This window comes from Macaca fascicularis, chromosome 7 (genome assembly GCF_037993035.2).
Source record: "Macaca fascicularis isolate 582-1 chromosome 7, T2T-MFA8v1.1".
NCBI classification, from domain to species: domain Eukaryota; kingdom Metazoa; phylum Chordata; class Mammalia; order Primates; family Cercopithecidae; genus Macaca; species Macaca fascicularis.
Window position 1 is genome coordinate 40,873,045 of NC_088381.1, and position 20,737 is coordinate 40,893,781.

A 20,737-nucleotide genomic window follows, 5' to 3' on the forward strand; every position below is an offset into this window, starting at 1 on the left:
ATAATTCACTTTTATCTTGTCCCACCTTCTAAACTGCTCATGCCTTTACCAATCACAATTCATATAACGAAATACTTTTTAAAACTATATATGTAGGCTACGCACAGTGGCTCACATCTGTAACACTAGTACTTTGGGAGGCTGAAGTGGGAGGATCACTCGAGGTCAGGAGTTTGAGATCAGCCTGGTCAACATGGTGAAACCCCGTCTCTACTAAAAATACAAAAAGTAGCCAGGAGTGGTGGCAGATGCCTGTAATTCCAGCTACTCAGGAAGCTGAGGCAGGAGAATCGCTTGAACCTGGGAGGCAGAGGTTGCAGTAAGCTGGGATCATGCTATTGCACTCCAGCCCGGGCGACAGAGTTACACTCTGCCTCAAAAAAAAAAAAAAAAAAAAAATATATATATATATATATATATACACACACACACACACACACGTAAGCATACATATATGTACACATATATACGTAGACATGCATGCCAAACTTTGTGCATAAATATCTTTAAGTGTAATAATCCCTCATTAGTCTAATCATTACAAAATTATGTCTTAAATCAATGAACGTACTAGAAGATTGAAGTCTTTTTTTTTTTTTTGGCTTTTTTGTTTGTTTGTTTGTTTTTTGAGACAGGGTCTCACCTTTCACCCAGGCTGGAGTACAGTGGCATGATCTCAGCTCACTGTAACCTCCGTTTCCTGAGCCCAAGCAACCCACCTCGGCCTCCCGAGTAGCTGGGACTACAGGTGTGTGCCACCACACCTGGCTAATTTTTGTATTTTGGGTAGAGACAGGGTTTTGCCATGTTGCCAGCCTGTGTGGCTGAGCTCAAGTGATTTGTCCACCTCAGCCTCCCGAAGTGTTGTGACTACAACGCATAAGTCTGTAAACCCTAAAACTAAGTTTAAGATATAGTACACTTTATACTTAATGACAGCCACCATAAAATAATTTAACCAACAGTCCAAGCCAATTCGATCAAATAAGAAAAAGAAATGAGATAAACAAATACTGGAAAGGAAGAGATAAGAATTTTAGGTCGTTTTGGCCAGGTGTGGCGGCTCACGCCTGTAATCCCAGCACTTTGGGAGGCCAAGGCAGGTGGATAACGAGGTCAGGAGATTCAGACCATCTTGGCTAACACAGTGAAACCCCGTCTCTACAAAAAAATACAAAAAAAAAAAAATTATACGGGCATGGTGGTGGGCGCCTGTAGTCCCAGCTACTTGGGAGGCTGAAGCAGGAGAATGGCGTGAACCCAGGAGGCAGAGTTTGCAGTAAGCCAAGACCGTGCCACTGCACTCCAGCCTGGGTGACAAGAGCGAGACTCCATCAAAAAAGAATTTTAGGTCGTTTTCTTCACACATGAACTCCTAGGCAGTCAAACATATGATATGTAAACTTAACTTTTTTAGATAAGGGATGAAAACCACTGTCTTCTTCTGTTTAAAAAGAAAAAAACAATGATGTCCTTTTGCCTTAATGAAGTGTGTAAGGCCAAATGCTACTATACTAAAATCCTCTGCTACTGAGTTTTTTGTTTTATCTTTTTTTTCAGACAGCGTCTCACTCTGTCGCCCAGGCTGGAGTGCATGAGTGTGATCTTGGCTCAATGCAACCTCCGCCTCCCAGGTTCAAGTGATTTTTGTGCCTCAGCCTCCCGAGTGTCTGACATTACAGACATGTGCCACCATGTCCAGCTAATTTTTATATTTTTAGTAGAGACAGGGTTTCACCATATTGGCCAGGCTGGTCTCGACCTCCTAGCCTCAAGCAATCTGCCTGCATCAGCCTCCCAAAGTGCTGGGATTACAGGCGTGCCGACTGCTACTGAATTTTAAAATGATACTTTTTCCCTTTCCTTTGTATCAAAAGTCACCTTTTGCTGTTGTTGATATGTTTGGTTCTAGTACACCTTCCTTTCCTGTTTTGGATTCTCTCTCCTTTAACTTACTATATGCTATAACCAAATCTATCAGTAAAGTTTTGTAAAGGTCAAGTGACAATGCTCCTGGAAGTTGCAGAAGTACACCCTCGAGGCCAAGAACAGTGGCTTACACCTGCAATCTTGGCACTTTGGTAGACTGAGGCAGGAGGATCGCTTGTGGCCAAGAGTTTGAGACCAGCCTGGTCTTCATAGTGATACCCCATCTCTACAACAAATTTAAACATTAATCAGGTGTGGGCCAGGCGCAGTGGCTCATGCCCATAATCCCACCACTTTGGGAGCCTGAGGTGGGCAGATCACCAGAGGTAAGGAGTTTGAAACCAGTCTGGCCAACATGGCGAAACCCTGTCTCTACTAAAAATACAAAAATTAGCCAGGCGTGGTGGCACGTGCCTGTAGTCCCAGTTACTAGGGAGGCTGAGCCAGAAGAATCGCTAGAACCCAGGAGGCAGAGGCTGAAGAGAGCCAAGATTGCGCCATGCACACCAGCCTGAGCGACAAGAGTGAGACTCTGTCTCAAAAAAAAAAAAAAAAAATTAGTCAGGTGTGGTGGTGCACACCTGTAGTCCTAGTTACTTGGGAGGCTGAGGCAAGAGGATCACTGGAGCCCAAGAGTTCAAGGTGTGGTGGTACCAGCCTGTAATCCCAGCTACTCAAGAGGCTGAGGCAGGAGAATCATTTGAACCTGGGAGGCAGAGGTTGCAGTGAGCTGAGACCATGCCAGCGCACTCCAGCCTGGGCGACAAAGCAAGACTCTGTCTCATTTACATATATATATATATATATATATATATATATATATATATATATATATATATATATATGACATGTAGCCTGTGCGGTGGCTCACGCCTGTAATCCCAGCACTTTGGGAGGCTGATGTGGGTGAATCATTTGAGGTCAGGAGTTCGAGACCAGCCTGGGCAATGTGTGAAACCCTGTCTCTACCAAAAAGACAAAAAATTAGCTGAGCTTGGTGGTGGGTGCCTGTAGTCCCAGCTACTGGGGAGACTGAGGCTCAAGAATCACTTGAACCCAGGAGGCGGAGGTTGCAGTGAGCTGAGAACAGACCACTGCACTCCAGCCTGGGCAACAGAGCAAGACTCTGTCTCAAACAATCAAACAAAATAAAATAAAATATATGAAGTACACACCAAAGATGGAACACAAAAAGGCCGGGCGCAGTGGCTCACGCCTGTAATCCCAGTACTTTGGGAGGCCAAGGCGGGTGGATCACCTGAGCTCAGGAGTTCGAGACCAGTCTGGCCAACATGGTGAAACCCTGTCTCAACTAAAAATACAAAAATTAGCCAGGCCTGGTGGCAGGTGCCCATAATCCCAGCTACTCGGGGGGGCCAAGGCAGGAGATTCGCTTGAACCCAGGAGGCAGAGTTTGCAGTGAGCCGAGATCACACCATCGCACTCCAGCCTGGGGCACGAGAGAGACTCCGTCTCCAAAAAAAAAAAAAAAAGATGTGACACAGAGAGAAGATAATGTTTTTCATCTATAAAATTGGCAAATGTGACAGGGAGGGAGAAAAGAAAAGAAAACAAAACAAAATAAAATTTGCAAATGTGACAGAAAATCATGACACTGAAAGTTGCCAGAATCCAGAGAAATACACTCACTCTCATGCCTTGCTGAGGGGACCATACCTCTTTGGAAGACTATCTGACAAAATGCTCATTGACTGAACACTAAGGAATAAATAATAATGTTCACCTAGTAAGTCTAAGGAAATGAGTTTCCCAAGGAAATAATCAAAAATTAACATAAAATATGACGCTTGTATCAGGAACTTATAAGAGCAAAAATCTGAAAATAACCTAAAAATCAACAATTGAGTTGTAGCTAAATAATTTATGTGTAATACATCATTAAATAACTATTCGATGTAATGGAAAACTCTATAATCCAAATTTCATTGAAAATATTTATACATATAATCATAAGACAAACTGGAAAGAAAATTTCACTGCTAATAATAATTACTCTTTTGGAGGCATTTCACATGGTTTTCTTTGTTTTTTATCACTTTTATATTTTGTCCAAATTTTTACAACGATCACATATTAAATAATTACATAAACTATTTTTTAAAAAATCAAACCAAATGTCTTGTCTGTATCCTCAAAACAACTGAGGCATTGCTAAGAAAAAGTTTTTTTGTTTTTTTTTGAGATGGAGTCTCACTTTGTCACCCAGGCTGGAGTGCAGTGGTGAGATCTGGGCTCACTGCAACCTCCACCTGCTGGGTTCAAGAGATTCTCCTACCTCAGCCTCCTGCGTAGCTGGGACTACAAGCATGCACCACCATGCTTGGCTAATTTTTTGTATTTTTAGTAGAGACGGGGTTTCACCACCCTGGCCAGGCAACTCCTGACCTCATAATCCGCCTGCCTTGGCCTCCCGAAGTCCTGGGATTACAGGCGTGAGCCATGGCGCCCAACCAAGAAAAAGATTTTTTAAACAAGAAAATAATAAATATAATGAAACAGAATTTAAAGGAATACACACCAAACTGGTGAATTTCTCAATGGAGGTAAAACTGCAAGCATTTATACTTCGTTACAAATGTATAAAACATTTGAACTTTTTATAAGGAATGTTTTACCTCTGTAAGCAGCTCTCAATGGTGAAAACTCTTACTAATAATGTTTTTTTTTTTTTTTTTTTTGAGACGGAGTCTTGCTCTGTCGCCCAGGCTGGAGTGCAGTGGCCGGATCTCAGCTCACTGCAAGCTCTGCCTCCTGGGTTTACGCCATTCTCCTGCCTCGGCCTCCCGAGTAGCTGGGACTACAGGCGCCCGCCACCTCGCCCGGCTAGTTTTTTTGTATTTTTTAGTAGAGACGGGGTTTCACCGTGTTAGCCAGGATGGTCTCGATCTCCTGACCTCGTGATCCGCCCGTCTCGGCCTCCCAAAGTGCTGGGATTACAGGCTTGAGCCACCTCGCCCGGCCCACTAATAATGTTTAAATTAAAAATGACATTGGCAGGGAAACATCAGCCCAAAGTTTAACAAAAACTGCCACCAAAACACCAAGTAGTTACTGGTCTGAAGTATGCATTATGCCAAAGTTAATACTACTTTATCTTTTATGCCTTATTAGGATATTGCAATTAAATCACACTAGATTCAGAATATTATAAAACAATCACGTATGCTATGGTTATACATGCTACACTCCTTGAAAAATTAAGTTTCGGCCAGGAGCTGTGGCTCACACCTATAATCTCAGCACTTTGGGAGGTCAAGGCGGGCGGATCACAAGATCAGGAGATCGAGACCATCCTGGCTAACACCGTGAAACCCCGTCTCTACTAAAAATACAGGAACAAAATTAGGCGGGCACAGTGTAGTCCCAGCCACTGGGGAGGCTGAGGCAGGAGAATGGCATGAACCCGGGAGGCGGAGCTTGTAGTGAGCTGAGATCACGCCACTGCACTCCAGCCTGGGCGACAATGCGAGACTCTGTCTCAAAAAAAAAAAAGAAAAGAAAAATTAAGTTTCATAGTAGCATGCTTCTAGGAGAAGTGCTTTATTAATTTAAAACCAAAACTTCTGTACATAACATGTTACTTCTTAACTGAGCATGCCAGAGACTATTCTCAAGTCAGAGGTTTAAACTCTCCTCTTGTCACTCTTGTCAAAGACAAAATTAAATTCTCCTTAGTAATTGGTCATCCTGGAGAATCAAAATAATTTTACTCTTAATGATTAAGTGGAGTCAATGTTTAGCTCCTTTCAAATAAGAAGTACTTGATGATTCTGAATAAACAACTAAACATCTTAATATATCGTGGTATCAAAAGAAAACCAACACAAGAAACCGAAAGGTGAACAGAAAAAAATGCCCCAAATAGAGGAACTGAATGTAAAAACTAAACAAAAGCCTAAAAAAATTCTGAATTCTAAACATAGATAAGACAGTAACCCAAGTCAGTATCTCTTAACTTTCTCAACCAGAAACTGGTATGAATATTCAAATATAAGCTATAATATTTGAAAAAAATGAATTAAAACTTAAAAATCTTAATTAAAAAAAATTCATCATCCTAACCTGGTCCATGCATAGATAAATCCCAATGGTCCTGAACTCAGTACTGATAAGTGTGGCAACTTAAAAAGCTTTCAATATGTTTAGTAACTGGGAGTTGGTATGTTTATACCAAGGATGTAACCTTAATTTAATCACAGCTGAGTGCATAAAGAGGTTCAGTACTGTCCTAACAACAGGATGGTAAATTTTAAGGATGTAGCACAGTCTTGCCTATGAAATGATTAGGTATATACTTCAAGATCAAAAGATAATGATTAATTATATAAAAATATAGTTAAAAAGTGGATGTTCATCATGATGAATTAAAATGTTTTTAATTAAGCAATTTTCAATTTTTGTTTGTTTGAGACAGACTCTCTCAATGTGCTGTAATGTGCTGTAATGCCAGCACATTGGGAGGCCAAGGAAACACAATTTATGTTTAATCATTCTCCAACATTCCTATAGTAAATACTCAGCTCCTACTTTAATGATATTAGTCCTTATTTCATTCACTCATTACACACCTTGGTTACCTGTTTTTGAATCATAGAATTTTTATCTTTTATTATCTGACCAAAGCAATATTACTGACATTCTTCATTTGACAACTTAAAGCTAAATTGAAATTGTATCTCCAACTTTCAAAAACTACCACATTGGGTGAAAGTTACTAACATGAAAAATAAAATAATGAAACTGGAAAAGAGCAAGGCTCTTTGGGATTTACTATACCAAAAAACAAAACAAAACAAAACAAAAAAACCCCACACAATTAGAGGAAAAAAATGCATCTATGCTTTCATTTCTGGAAATATGGCCAATTACCAAAATACACTGTCAACTAAAAGTTGAAATCTGCGGCTGGGCGTGGTGATTCACACCTATAATCCCAGCACTTTGGGAGGGGGAGGCTGGCAGATCACAAGGTCAGGAGTTTGAGACCTGCCTGGCCAGCACGGTGAAACCCCATCTCTACTAAAAATACAAAATTAAGCCGAGCATTGTGGCATGCGCTTGTAGTCCCAGCTACTCAGGAGGCTGAGGCAGGAGAATCACTTGAACCCTGGAGGCAGAGGTTGCAGTGAGCTGAGATCATGCCACTGGACTCCAGCCTGGGCAACAGAGCAAGAGTCCGTCTCAAACAAAAAAGCAAAAATTGAAAATTGCTTAATTAAAAGCAACAATTCAGGTATTCTTCAGCACTACAAGTTTTAGTTGGTTCTTATATCTTCCATTTCTCTCTCCAGTATTTTCATATTTGCTTTAAATTCTTAAACTTACTGCTTGGTGCGGTGGCTCACGCCTGTAATCCCAGCACACTGGGAGGCCAAAGCAGGCAGATCACTTGAGGTCAGGAGTTTGAGACCAGCCTGGCTAATATGGTGAAACTCCATCTCCACAAAAAACAGAAAAATTAGCTGGGCATGGTGACACACACCTGTAATCTCAGCTATCCGAGAGACTGAGGCAAGAGAATTACTTGAACCCAGAAGGCAGAGGTTGCAATGAGCCGAGATTGCGCCACTGCAACCAACCTCTGCAATAGAGTGAGACTCCGTCTCAAAAAAAAAAAATTCTTAAACTTACTTTTCTTGTTTTCATCTCCTTGTGTACTAATTCCATCATCTCAACTTTTTTTTTTTTTTTTTTTTTTGAGATGTCTGACTCTATCACCCAGGCTGGAATGCAGTGGTACAATCTCGGCTCACTGCCATCTCCACCTCCCAGGCTCAAGCCATCCTCCCACCTCAGCCTCCTGAGTAGCTGGGAGTACAGGTGCACATTACCACGCCTGGCTAATTTTTGTATTTTTTCTAGAGACAGGGTTTCACCGTGTTGCCCAGGCTGGTCTCAAACTCATGAGTTCAAGTGATCCGCCTACCTCGGCATCCCAAAGTGCAGAGATTACTGGCATGAACTACCGCACCAGGCCTAATCTCAACATTTTTACAGCTGTTTCTGTTGACTGATTTTCTTCTAACGAACCAGATTTTTCTGGGTGAAATTTTCCTACTTGTATGCGTATCTAGCTATCACAAAATAAAGTAGAGTAGAGCCTGTTAGTAGGCCAGAAAAAAGGTAGGCAGACATAGAGCCTTCTCAGACACTGGTCATGTTCCACTTCTCTGAAAGACGGGTACACAGTGTTCACTTTTGATCTTAAGACTACATGGAACTCTTTATCTGTATGCTGTAGTTCTTGAAAAATACTGTAAAAATTAGGCTGAATGCTTTGAAAAGATGCAGGCCAGGAGCAGTGGCTCAACCTATAATCCTATCAATTTGAGAAGCCAAGGTGGGAGGGCTTCTTGAGGCCAGAAGTTTGAGACCAGCCTGGGCAACACATCACAACCCCATATCCACAAAAAACTTAAAAAATTAACTGAGCATGGTAGCATGTGCCTGTAGTCATAGCTACTCAGGAGGCTTACATGGGAGGATAGCCTGAGCATAGGACTTCGAAAATGCAGTCAGCTATGGCACCACTGCACTCCAACCTGCACAACACAGTGAGATCCTGTCTCTAAAAATAAATAAAAAATAAGATACCAGAAAACTTAATTCAACAACACATTAAAAAGATCATCATAAGCTGGGCATGGTGGCTCATGCTTGTAATCCCAACACTTTGGGAGGCTGAGGCGGGTGGATTGCTTGAGCTCAGGAGTTCGAGACCAGCCTCAGCAACATGATGAAATCCCACGTCTACAAAAAATATATATATATATATATATCTCTCTCTCTCTCTCTCTCCTGGCCAGCTACTCAAGAGGCTGAAGTAGAAGGACTGCTTGAGCCCTGGATGTCGAGGCAATAGCGAGCCAAGATCATGCCACTGTACTCCAGCCTGAGAAACAGAGTGAGAACCTATTTCAAAAAATAAATAAATAGGCCAGGTAGGGTGGCTCACGCCTGTAATCCCAGGACTTTGGGAGGCTGAGGCAGGTGGATCACAAAGTCAGGAGATCGAGACCATCCCAGCCAACATGGTGAAAACCCATCTCTACTAAAATACTAAAAAAAAAAAAAAATTAGCCAGCTGTGGTGGTGCACGCTTATAGTTCCAGCTACTCAGGAGGCTGAAGCAGGGGAATCACTTGAACCCAGGAGGCGGAGGTTGTAGTGAGCCGAGATCATGCCATTGTACTCCAGCCTGGCAACAGAATGAGACTCCGTCTCAAAATAAATAAATTAATTAACTAAATTAAAAATTCAAGGAGGATTCAACATATGCAAATCAATAAATGTGATACATCACATGAGCAGAATAAAGGACAGAAACCATATAATCATTTTAACAGATGCTGAAAATGTGTTCAATAAAATTCAGAACATTTCTTCACGATAAAAACTCTCAACAAATTCGGTATAGAAACGAAATACTTCGGCCGGGCACAGTGGCTCATGCCTGTAATGCTGGCACTTTGGGAAGACAAGGAGGGCAGATCATTTGAGGTCAGGAGTTCAAGATCAGCCTGGCCAACATGGTGAAACCCCATCTCTACCAAAAACACAAGAATTAGCTGAGAATGGTGGTGCATGCCTGTAATCCCAGCTACTTGGGAGGCGAAGGCAGGAGAACCGCTTCAACCTAGGAGGTGGAGGTTGCCGTGAGCAGAGATCATGCCACTGCACTCCAGCCTGGGTGACAGAGCGAGACCCTGTCTCAAAAAAAAATAAAAGAAATGAAATACTTCAACACAATAAAGGCTATATAGACAAACTCAGAGCTATTATCAGATGAAACAGGGAAAAATAAAAGATCCAAGATATAGAAAACAACAAAGATGCTCAGTTTTGCCACCTTTATTCAACACTCTAGAATTCTGAGCCAGAGGAATTAGATAAGAGAAAGAAATAAAGGACAACCAATCTGGAATAGAAGCAGCCAAATTATCCTTGTTTGCAGACAACATGATCTTATATTTAGAAAAACCTAAAGACTCCACACAAACAAAACCATTATAACTAATAAATAAGGTGGGTGCGGTGGCTCACGCCTGTAATCCCATCACCTTGGGAGATGAGGTCAAGAGATTGAGACCATCCTAGCTAACATGGTGAAATCCCGTCTCTACTAAAAACACAAAAAATTAGCCAGGCATGGTAGCCGGTGCCTGTAGTCCCAGTTACTCGGGAGGCTGAGGCAGGAGAATGGCGTAAACCCAGGAGGCGGAGGTTGCAGTGAGCCGAGATCACGCCACTGCACTCCAGCCTGGGCAACAGAACGAGACTTCGTCTCAAAAAAATAAATAAATAAAAACAAAAAATAAACCTAATAAATAAATTGAGTAAAGTCAACATACTAAAACCACGATAAAAATAATATATCAAAACCAGTAGCGGCTGGACACAGTGGCTCACGCCTGTAATCCCCATACTTCAGGAGGCTGAGGTGGCTGAATCACTTGAGGCCAGGAGTTCGAGATCAGCCTGGGCAACATGGCGAAACCCTGTCTCTACTAAAAATACAAAAATTAGCCAGCTATGGTGGCGCACACTTGTAATCCCAGCTACTGGGAAGGCTGTGGCACAAGGTTTGCTTGAGCCTGGGAAGCAGAGGTTGCAGTGAGCCAAGATCAGGCCACTGCACTCCGGCCTGGGTGACAGGGCAAGAATCTGTCTCCCCAACAACAGGAAAAAAAAAAAAAAGTAGCATTTCTATACACCATAATGATCTGAAAAAGAAATCAAGAAAACAATCTCAATTAAAAGAGCTACAGAACAAAAAATAAAATACCTAGAAATAAATTTAACCAAAGAAGTGAAAGATCTCTACAAAAACACACTATAAAACCCTGATAAAAGAAACTGAAGAGGACACAAAAAATGGAACGATATTATTATCCTGGATTAGAAGACTTAATATTGTTAAATATCTATACTACTCAAAGCAATCTACAGATTCAATGCAATCCATATCAAAATACCAATGACATTCTTCACAGAAATAGAAAAACAATCCAAAATTCATACGGAACTACAATAGACCTGATAGCTAAAGCAATTATAAGAAAAAAGAACAAAAAGTCGGTCATGGTGGCTCACGCCTGTGATCCCAACACTTTGGGAGGCCAAGGTGGGTGGATCACCCGAGGTCGGAAGTTCAAGATCAGCCTGACCAAGATGGAGAAACCCCATCGCTACTAAAAATGCAAAATTAGCTGGGTGTGGTGGTGCATGTCTGTAATCCCAGCTATTTGGGAGGCTGAGGCAGGAGAATCGCTTGAACCCGGGAGGTGCAGGTTGCGGTCAGCCAAGATCACACCATTGCACTCCAGCCTGGGCAACAAGAGTAAAACTCTGTCTCAAAAAAAGGAACAACAACAACAAAAAAAGGAACAAAAAAAGAAAAAAGATCAAAGCTGGAGGCATTATCACTACCTGATTTCAAATTATACTACAAAGCTATAGCAATCAAAACAGCATGGTACTGGCATAAAAACCGACACATAGGCTGGGCACAGTGGCTCATGCCTGAATTCCCAGCACTTTGAGAAGCCCAAGTGGGTGGATCACTTGAGTCCAGGAGTTCGAAACCAGAATGGGCAACATGGCAAAATCCTTTGTCTACCAAAAATACAAAACTTGGCCAGTCTCAAAATAAATAAATATGTTAACAAAAAAATTTTTTTTTTTTTTTTGAGACGGCGTCTCACTCTGTCACCAGGCTGGAGTGCAGTGGCGCAATCTCTCCGCCTCCCGGGTTCACGCGATTCTCCTGCCTCAGCCTCCTGAGTAGCTAGGACTACAGGAATGTGCCACGACGCGCAGCTAATTTTTATATTTTTATATTTTATATTTTTAGTAGAGACGGGGTTTCACCATGTTGGCCAGGATGGTCTTGATCTTTTGACCTCATGATCCACCCACCTTGGCCTCCCAAAGTGCTGGGATTACAGGCATGAGTCACGGTGCCCAGCCATATGTAAAAATTTTATAAAACAAAAACAGACACATAGACTAATGGAACAAAACAGAGAATCCAGAAATAAATCCACGTATTTACAGCCAAGTCATTTTTGACAAAGGCACCAAGAAGAACATACGTTCCGGAAAGGATAGTATTTTTAACAAATGATGCCAGGGGTTGGGTGCAGTGGCTCATGCCTGTAATCCTAGCACTTTGGGAGGCAGAGGCGGGCAGATCACTTGAGGCCAGGAGTTTGAGACCAGCCTGATCAGCATGGCGAAACTCCGTCTCTACAAAAAATTAAAAAATTAGCCGTACCTGGTGGCACACGCCTGTAATCTCAGCTACTTGGGAGGCTGAGGCACGAGATGGCTTGAATTCTCCCTGGGGGGTGGAAGTTGCAGTGAGCAGAGATTGTACCACTATACTCCAACCTGGGTGACAGAGCGAAACTCCATCTCAAAAAAAAAAAAAAAAGGCCAGGTCCGGGTGCAGTGGCTCACACCTGTAATATCAACACTTTGGAAGGCCAAGGAGGACTGCTTGAGGTCAAGAGTTCGAGCCAGAATGGTGGCTCACGCCTGTAATCGTAGCACTTTGGGAAGCGAGGTGAGTGGATCATGAGGTAAGGAATTCAAGACCAGCCTGGCCAGCATAGTGAAACTCTGTCTCTACTGAAAATACAAAAATTAGCCAGGCATGGTGGCACGTGCCTATAGTCCCAGGTACTCAGGAGGCTGAGGCAGGAGAATTGCTTGAACCCAGGAGGTGGAGGTTGTAGTGAGCCAAGATTGCACCACCGCGCTCCATCCTCGGTAAGAGTGAGACTGTCTCAAAAAAAAAAAAAAACGAAAGAGTTTGAGAACAGCCTGAGTAACACAGTGAGACCCTCATCTGTATAAAAAGTTTTTTAAATTAGCTAGCATGGGCCGGGCGCGGTGGCTCAAGCCTGTAATCTCAGCACTTTGGGAGGCCGAGACGGGCGGATCACAAGGTCAGGGGATCGAGACCATCCTGGCTAACACGGTGAAACCCCGTCTCTACTAAAAAATACAAAAAACTAACCGGGCGAGGTGGTGGGCGCCTGTAGTCCCAGCTACTCGGGAGGCTGAGGCAGGAGAATGGCGGGAACCCGGGAGGCGGAGCTTGCAGTGAGCTGAGATTGGGCCACTGCACTCCAGCCTGGGCGACAGAGCGAGACTCCGTCTCAAAAAAAAAAAAAAACAAAACAAACAAACAAAAAAAATTAGCTAGCATGGTTAATATGACTATTCCCTGTAATCTTGGCTACTTGGGAGTTTGAAGAAAGAGGATCCCTTGAGCCTAGGCGTTCAGAGGCTGTAGTGAGCTATGATCATGCCACTGCATTTCAGCCTGGGCAACAAAGTGACAACCCATCTTTTTTTTTTTTTTTTAAAGGGTGCTAGAAGGATGCATCAATAAAATGTGATATATCACATAAACAGAATGAAAGACAAAACCTATCTGATCATCTCAAGGGATACAGAAAATCATTTGATAAAATTAAGCATCACTTCATGATAAAAGTCAACAAACTTGGCACAAAAAAAAAATACCTCAACATAATAAAGGCCATATATGACAAACCCACAGTCAACATTATATTTAATGGGGAAAAGCTGAAAGCAATTCCTCTATGAACTGAAACAAGACAAGGATGCCCATTTTCACTTCTATTCACCATAGTAAGAAATCAGGCAAGAAAAAAAAAAGCATCGAAATTGGAAAACAGGAAGTTAAGCTCTCCCTGTTCGCTGATATAATCTTATATCCAGAAAACTCTAAAGACTCCAGAAAAAACACTTTTATAATTGATAAATGAATTTGGTAAAGTTTCAGGATACAAATTTAACATGCAGAAATCAGTAGCATTTCTATACACTAATAACAATCTAGTGGAGGACAAAAATCGAGAAGGCAATCCCATTTATAATAGCTAAAAAAACAATAAAATACATAGGAATACATTTAACCAAGGACGTGAAAGACGTCTATAAGGACAACTAGAAAACACTGATGAAAGAAATCACAGATGACACAAACAAATGGAAATACATCCCATGCTCACAGACCGGAAGAATCATATCATTAAAATGACCATACTTCCCAAAGCAATTAACCAGATTCAACACAATCCCTATCAAATTACCATCATTTTTTACAGAATTAGAAAAAATATCCTAAAATTCATATGAAACTAAAACAGAGCCCAAATAACTAAAGCAATCCTAAGCAAAAAGAACAAAGCTGGGACACATCACACTACCTGACTTCAAATTATACTTCAAGGCAATAGTAACCAAAACAGCGTGGTACTGGCATAAAAATAAGCATGTAGTTCAAAGAAATGGAATAGAGAATCTAGAAATAAAGCCACCTACCTAGATCCAACTGATCTTCAACAAAGTCAACAAAAATACACACTGGGAAAAGAACACCCTATTCAATAAATAGTACTGGGAAAATCAGGTAGCTAAACGCGTAAAAATAAACTGGACTCATACCTCTCACCAGATACAAAACTCAAGATGGTTTAAAGACCTAAATTTAAGACATGAAACTAGAAAAACCCTAGATAAAAAATTGGGAAAAACTCTCAGACTTCAAAAGGGTAAATGTAACAAAAACAGACAGGTGTGGTAGCTCACGCCTGTAATCCCAGTACCTTGGGAGGCTGAGGCGGACGGATCACGAGGTCAGGAGATCAAGACCATCCTGGCTAACATGGTAAAATGCCGTCTCTACTAAAAATACAAAAATTAGCTGGGTGTGGTGGCACGCACTTGTAGTCCCAGCTACTTGGGAGGCTGAGGCAGGAGAATTGCTTGAATCTGGGAGGCAGAGGCTGCAGTGAGCCAAGATCACACCACTGCACTCCAGCATGGTGACAGAGCAAGACTCCATCTCAATAAATAAATAAACACAGACCAGGCGTGGTGGCTCACATCTGTAATCCCAGCACTTTATCTAAGGCCGGAGGATCACTTGAGCCTAGGAGGTCGAGGCTGCCGCGAGCTATGATCACGCCACTCACTCCAGCTTGGACAACAGAGTGAGACCCCATCTCAAAAAACAAATCAATCAATCAATATAAAATAAATGGTGCTGGGAAAACTGGATATCCATATGCAGAAGAATGAAACCATATTCCTGTTTTTCGCCACAGGCAAAAGTCAACTCAAAATGGATTAAAGGCTTAAATGTAAGTGTAAGACCCAAAACTATGAAACTACAGATGAAAACATTAGGGAAATGCTACAGGACTACCTGGGCAAAAATGAATGCTTATTGGTAGCATATAAATTCAGAGTCAGGAATGATGGTGATGACAAGCAACCACAGATTGTCCACATGGGTGGCAGAGATGTGGACAGACTTTTCTTTCCTTCTTTCCTTTTTTTTGAGACAGAGTCTCACTCTGTCACCCAGGCTGGCGTGCAGTGGCTGTTTTTTTTGAAAAGATCAACAAAATTGATAAACATTTAGCTAGACTGACCAAGATTTTAAAAAAGCACTCAAATTACTAACTTCAGAAAGTAGAGACAATTCTGCATACCTTAAAAATGAAAAGAATCAGAATACTATTAATAATTTGTACACCAACAGATTAGATAATCTAGGTGATATAGACAGAGTCCTAGAAATACACAAAGTAGCAAAACTGATTCAAGAAGACAGAAAATCTAAACAAATCTTAGATTGAATAAATAGTCAAAAACCTCCTCAAAAAGAAAAGCCCAAGCTCACTTCGGCAACATATATATTAAAACTGCAACAGAGATTAGCATGGCCTCTGTGCAAGGATGACACATAAACTTGTGAAGCGTTCCACATTTTTTTTAATTAAAAGAAAAAAAATAGAAAAGCCCAAGAGCACAAGGCTTTACAGGTTCTACCAAACATTTTTCTTTTTATTTTAAGACAAGGTTTCACTCTGTAACCCAGGCTAGGGTTCAGTGGCACCATTACAGATCACCGCAACCTTGAACCCCTGGCTCAAGCAATCCTCCCACCTCAGCCTCCCAAGTAGTTGGAACTACAGATGCTGCTGCCAGGCCCAGCTAACTATTTTTATATTTAATTTTCTTAGTAGAGATAAGGTCTCTCTATGTTGCACTGGCTAGCCTCAAAACTCATGGCCCCAAATGATCCTCCTGCCTCTGCCTATGTGTTGGGATTACAGAAGTGAGCCACCACACTCGGCCTTACTAAACATTTAAAGAATAATTAACACCAATCCTCCTCAGTCGAGACATGTTCTCACTCATAGGTGGGAATTGAACAATGAGATCACTTGGACACAGGGTGGGGAACATCATACACCAGGGCCTGTCGGGGGAGGGATAGCATTAGGAGAAATATCTAATGTAACTGACAAATTGATGGGTGCAGCAAACCAACATGGCACATGTATACCTATGTATCAAACCTGCACATTGTGCACATGTACCCTAGAACTTAAAGTATTTAAAAAAAAAAAAAAAAGAGAGGCGAGAATACTAACTCACTCTATGAAGGCAGGATACCTTACTATCAGGCAAAAATATCACAAGAAAATTATAGACAGAATATGCCTTACAAACACAGATGTAAAAGATCCTAAACAAACTACTAGCAAATCTAATCCAGCCGTATATTAAGAGGATTATATATTACAACAAACTGGGAATTATCCCAGGGATGCCAGGGTGGCTCACTTTATGAAAATCAAGTAATACTGGGTTTTTTTGTTTTTGTTTTTTAATGAGATGGGGTCTCCCCTTGCTGCCCAAGCTGGTCTCAAACTCCTGGGCTCGAGTGATCCTCCTGCCTTGGCCTTACAAGTGTGAGCCACTGCACCTGGCCCACTACACTAATTGAATGAAGGAGAAAAATCATAATCATATGGCCATCTCAATTGATGCAAAAAGAAAAAAGCATTTGACGAAATCCAATACCCTTTCCTGATAAAATCACTCAAACTATATATAGAAAGGAACTTCTTCAACATGACAAAAAGATTTCATAAAAAACACACTGTTAACATTATATTTAATCCTGAAAGACTGAAAGCTTTCCTCTTAAGATCAGGAACAAAACAAGATGCCTTCTTTTGCCATTTCTATTCCACACTGTAATGCAAGTTCTAGTCAGAGCAATTAGGGAAGAAAAAGATTTAACAGCCATCCATATTGGAAAGGAAACACTAAAATTCTCTATTTGCAGATGACTACATCCTATATATGGAAAACCTAAATACGCACACACGAGCTATTAGAGCTAATATATAAATTCAGTACAGAATCAATTTTATGTCTGTGTGTATCTTCATATATACTAGTAATGTACAATCTGAAAATGAAACCAAAACAATTCCATTTACAATAGCATCAAAAAGAATAACATTACACGTATAAAGCACCACATCCTGCCCACATACTTAGAAATAAATTTATCCAAGGAGGGATAAGAGTTGTACACTGAAAACTAGCAAACATTGGTGAAAGAAATTACATGATAAAAAGACGCCCGGCCGGGCGCGGTGGCTCAAGCCTGTAATCCCAGCACTTTGGGAGGCCGAGATGGGCGGATCACGAGGTCAGGAGATCGAGACCATCCTGGCTAACACGGTGAAACCCCGTCTCTACTAAGAAATACAAAAAATAGCCGGGCGAGGTGGCAGTGCCTGTAGTTCCAGCTACTCGGGAGGCTGAGGCCGGAGAATGGCGTGAACCCGAGAGGCGGAGCTTGCAGTGAGCTGAGATCCGGCCACTGCACTCCAGCCTGGGCTACAGAGCGAGACTCCGTCTCAAAAAAAAAAAAAAGAAAAAAAGACGCCCTATGTTCATGGATTCGGGGAAACAGTATTGTTATGACAGCAATATTACACAAACTGGTCCACAGATTCAGTGCAATCCCTTTCAAAATCTCAATGGTCTTTGTTGCAGAAATGGAAAAGCTGTTCCTAAAATTCATATGGAGACTTCTCCTCCAAGATGTAAAGGGCTTAGAAGCTGTCAATACCATCCTCACAAGGAAAATAAACAAACAAAAATGAAAAATCTGAAAAACAAGAACCCTCTCAGGTCCATCAGAGAACTTAGGTCACAGGGCAAGCCACTGCCCTATAAGCTGGAGAGAGAAGCAGATACAAAGAATCAAAGCTTTCCAGGAAAAAAAAAAGCCCAGGAGTAAAAGCCTACTGCTAGAGACCTTATTTTTTTTCACAAAACCTACAAGCAAGAAGACAGTGGAATTAACTATTTAAACTGATGAAAGATGGCCAGGCACGGCGGCTCATGCTTGTAATCCCAGCACTTTGGGAGGCCTAGATAGGTGGGTCACTTGAGTCCAGGAGTTCGAGACCAGCCGGGTCAACATGGAGAAACTCCATCTCCACTAAAAATACAAAAATTAGCCAGGCATGGTGGTGGGTGGCTGTAATCCCAGCTACTCGAGAGGCTGAGGCAGGAAAATCGCTTGAACTCGGGAGGTAGAAGTTGCAGTGTGCTAAGGTCACGCCACTGCACTCATGCCTCCGGGGACAGAGTGAGACTCTGTCTCAAAAAAAATAAAACAAATAAAGTGTTGAAAGAAAGAAAAAAACCCACCAAACTAGAATTTGGTATCCGATAGCATTATCCTTCAAAAGTGAAGAAGAAATAAAGACCTTCTCAGATAAACAAGAACTGTGAGAATTTGTTGCCAGTAGACCTGCCTTACAAGAAATGTCAAAGGAAGTTCTTCAGAGAGGAAGAAAGTATAGATAAAAAATTTGGGCCGGGCACGGTGGCTCAAACTGTAATCCCAGCACTTTGGGAGGCTGAGACGGGCGGATCACGAGGTCAGGAGATCGAGACCATCCTGGCTAACACGGTGAAACCCTGTCTCTACTAAAAAATACAAAAAACTAGCCGGGCAAGGTGATGGGCGCCTGTAGTCCCAGCTACTCAGGAGGCTGAGGCAGGAGAATGGCGTAAACCCAGGAGGCGGAGCTTGCAGTGAGCTGAGATCCGGCCACTGCACTCCAGCCTGGGCGACAGAGCAAAACTCCGTCTCAAAAAAAAAAAAAAAAAAAAAAGAGAAGGAAGAAATGAAGGTACAATCAAATCTTACTTTTCTTAGTCTAAATTGTTTAGGTAACAATTTCTTCAAAATAATAGCAATGTATTGGATGATTACAGGTTGTAGGTAAGCGAAATGAATCACAAAAACATCATAACGGACGGGAGGAAGAAACTGGGTATCCAGTTAAAGGGTACCCACACAAACCCATAAAGTACAATGTCATTTGAAAATGTAAATAAATTCCTTGTCAATGAATACTGCAAACAACAGGGCAATAAGTATAAAATTTTATCAGCCAAAACAATCTTCAAAAAGAAAAATAAAATTGGAAGATTCACTTCCTGATTTCAAAATTACTACAAAGCTATAATAATTGCAATTGTCTGGTGCTGGCAAAAGGACAGACATACAGATCAATGAAACAGAACTGAGTGTCCAGAAGGAAACCCATACATCTATGATCAAATGATTTTCAACAAGGGTGTCAAGAGCATTCATCAGGGAAAGAATGGTCTCTTCAACAAATGGAAACCCACATGAAAAAAAAAATTGACTTCTATCTTTTTTTTTGAGACAGTCTTACTCTGTTGCCTAGGCTGGAGTGCAGTGGTGCAGTCTTGGCTCACTACAACCTCCACCTCTGGTTCAAGTGACTTTCGTTCCTCAACCTCCCGAGTAGCTAGGATTACAGGTGAATGCAACCATGCCCAACTAAGTTTTGTGTTTTTAGTAGGGACGGAGTTTCGCCATATTGTTATGCTGGTCTCAACCTCCTGACCTCAAGTGATCTGCCCGCCTTGGCCTACCAAAGTACTAGGATTACAGGCATGAGCCACCACACCGGCCTTGGACCTTTATCTTCACTGCATACAAAAGTTAAGTCACAGTGAGACTCCAACTCAAAAAAAAAAAAAAAAGAGAGAGAGAGAAAAAGAAAAGAAAACTCAGAGTCCAAAGGTCAACCTGCAACTACAGAGCTCCTAAGTTGTCTTTTTCTTTTTTTGAAACAGGGTATCAATCTGTCACCCAGGCTGGGGTGCAGTGGTGCCATCTTGGCTCACCACAACTTCCACTACCCAGGATCTGGGGACCCTCTCACTCAGCTTCCTGAGTAGATGGGACTACAGGCATGCATCACCACACATGGCTAATTTTTGTGTTTTTTTTGTAGTGACGGGGTTTCACCATGTTGCCAAGGCTGGTCTCAAACTCCTGGGCTCAAGGGATCCACCCACCTTAGCCTCCCAAAGTGCTGTGATTACAGGCATGAGCCACCCAGCATATTTTTCTATTTTCTTTACTGCCTGCTTTAGATCTGCTGTTATTTTTCTGCTGATGCTGAGATAAAAACCACTGTTTGGATCCAACTTTTTTTTTTGTAAGCTCGTAAGTTTGTATTTATATCTCAGGGATAGAGTTCTGAAGCAACAGCTATAGTATCTTTGTGTATATGTATGTATGTACGTATATATACATGTATGTTGTTATGTGTTTTGGTCACAAGGTACCAAACTGTCTTACCAGTAAAGGAGTACTTGTAAATTAAGTATATAAGCTCAAATGATTTTCAAGTTCACAAGACATAAGTTTTTAATAAAAACACTGGCTTTAAAATTATTGGTTAAATAAAATTTCAAATGTCTTCAGAATTGTCAGCAAACACTTTTGTCTAAATTTACTGATCAAACAGTTTCATATTTATCTCTGCTAGGTATTTTATGATGATGAGGTTTGGCATGAACATTATAAAACCATAAACCC

The 20,737-nt window shown here is 41.5% G+C and overlaps 1 protein-coding gene and 1 pseudogene across 24 annotated transcripts in view; one reads left to right on the forward strand and one right to left on the reverse strand.

The window, feature by feature from the left end:
- Positions 1-20,737, reverse strand: part of CSNK1G1 (casein kinase 1 gamma 1) — a 229,751-nt gene that overhangs the window by 185,684 nt on the left and 23,330 nt on the right. The window lies entirely within an intron of this gene.
- On the forward strand, positions 15,669-15,767 carry LOC123574779 (U6 spliceosomal RNA; annotated as a pseudogene).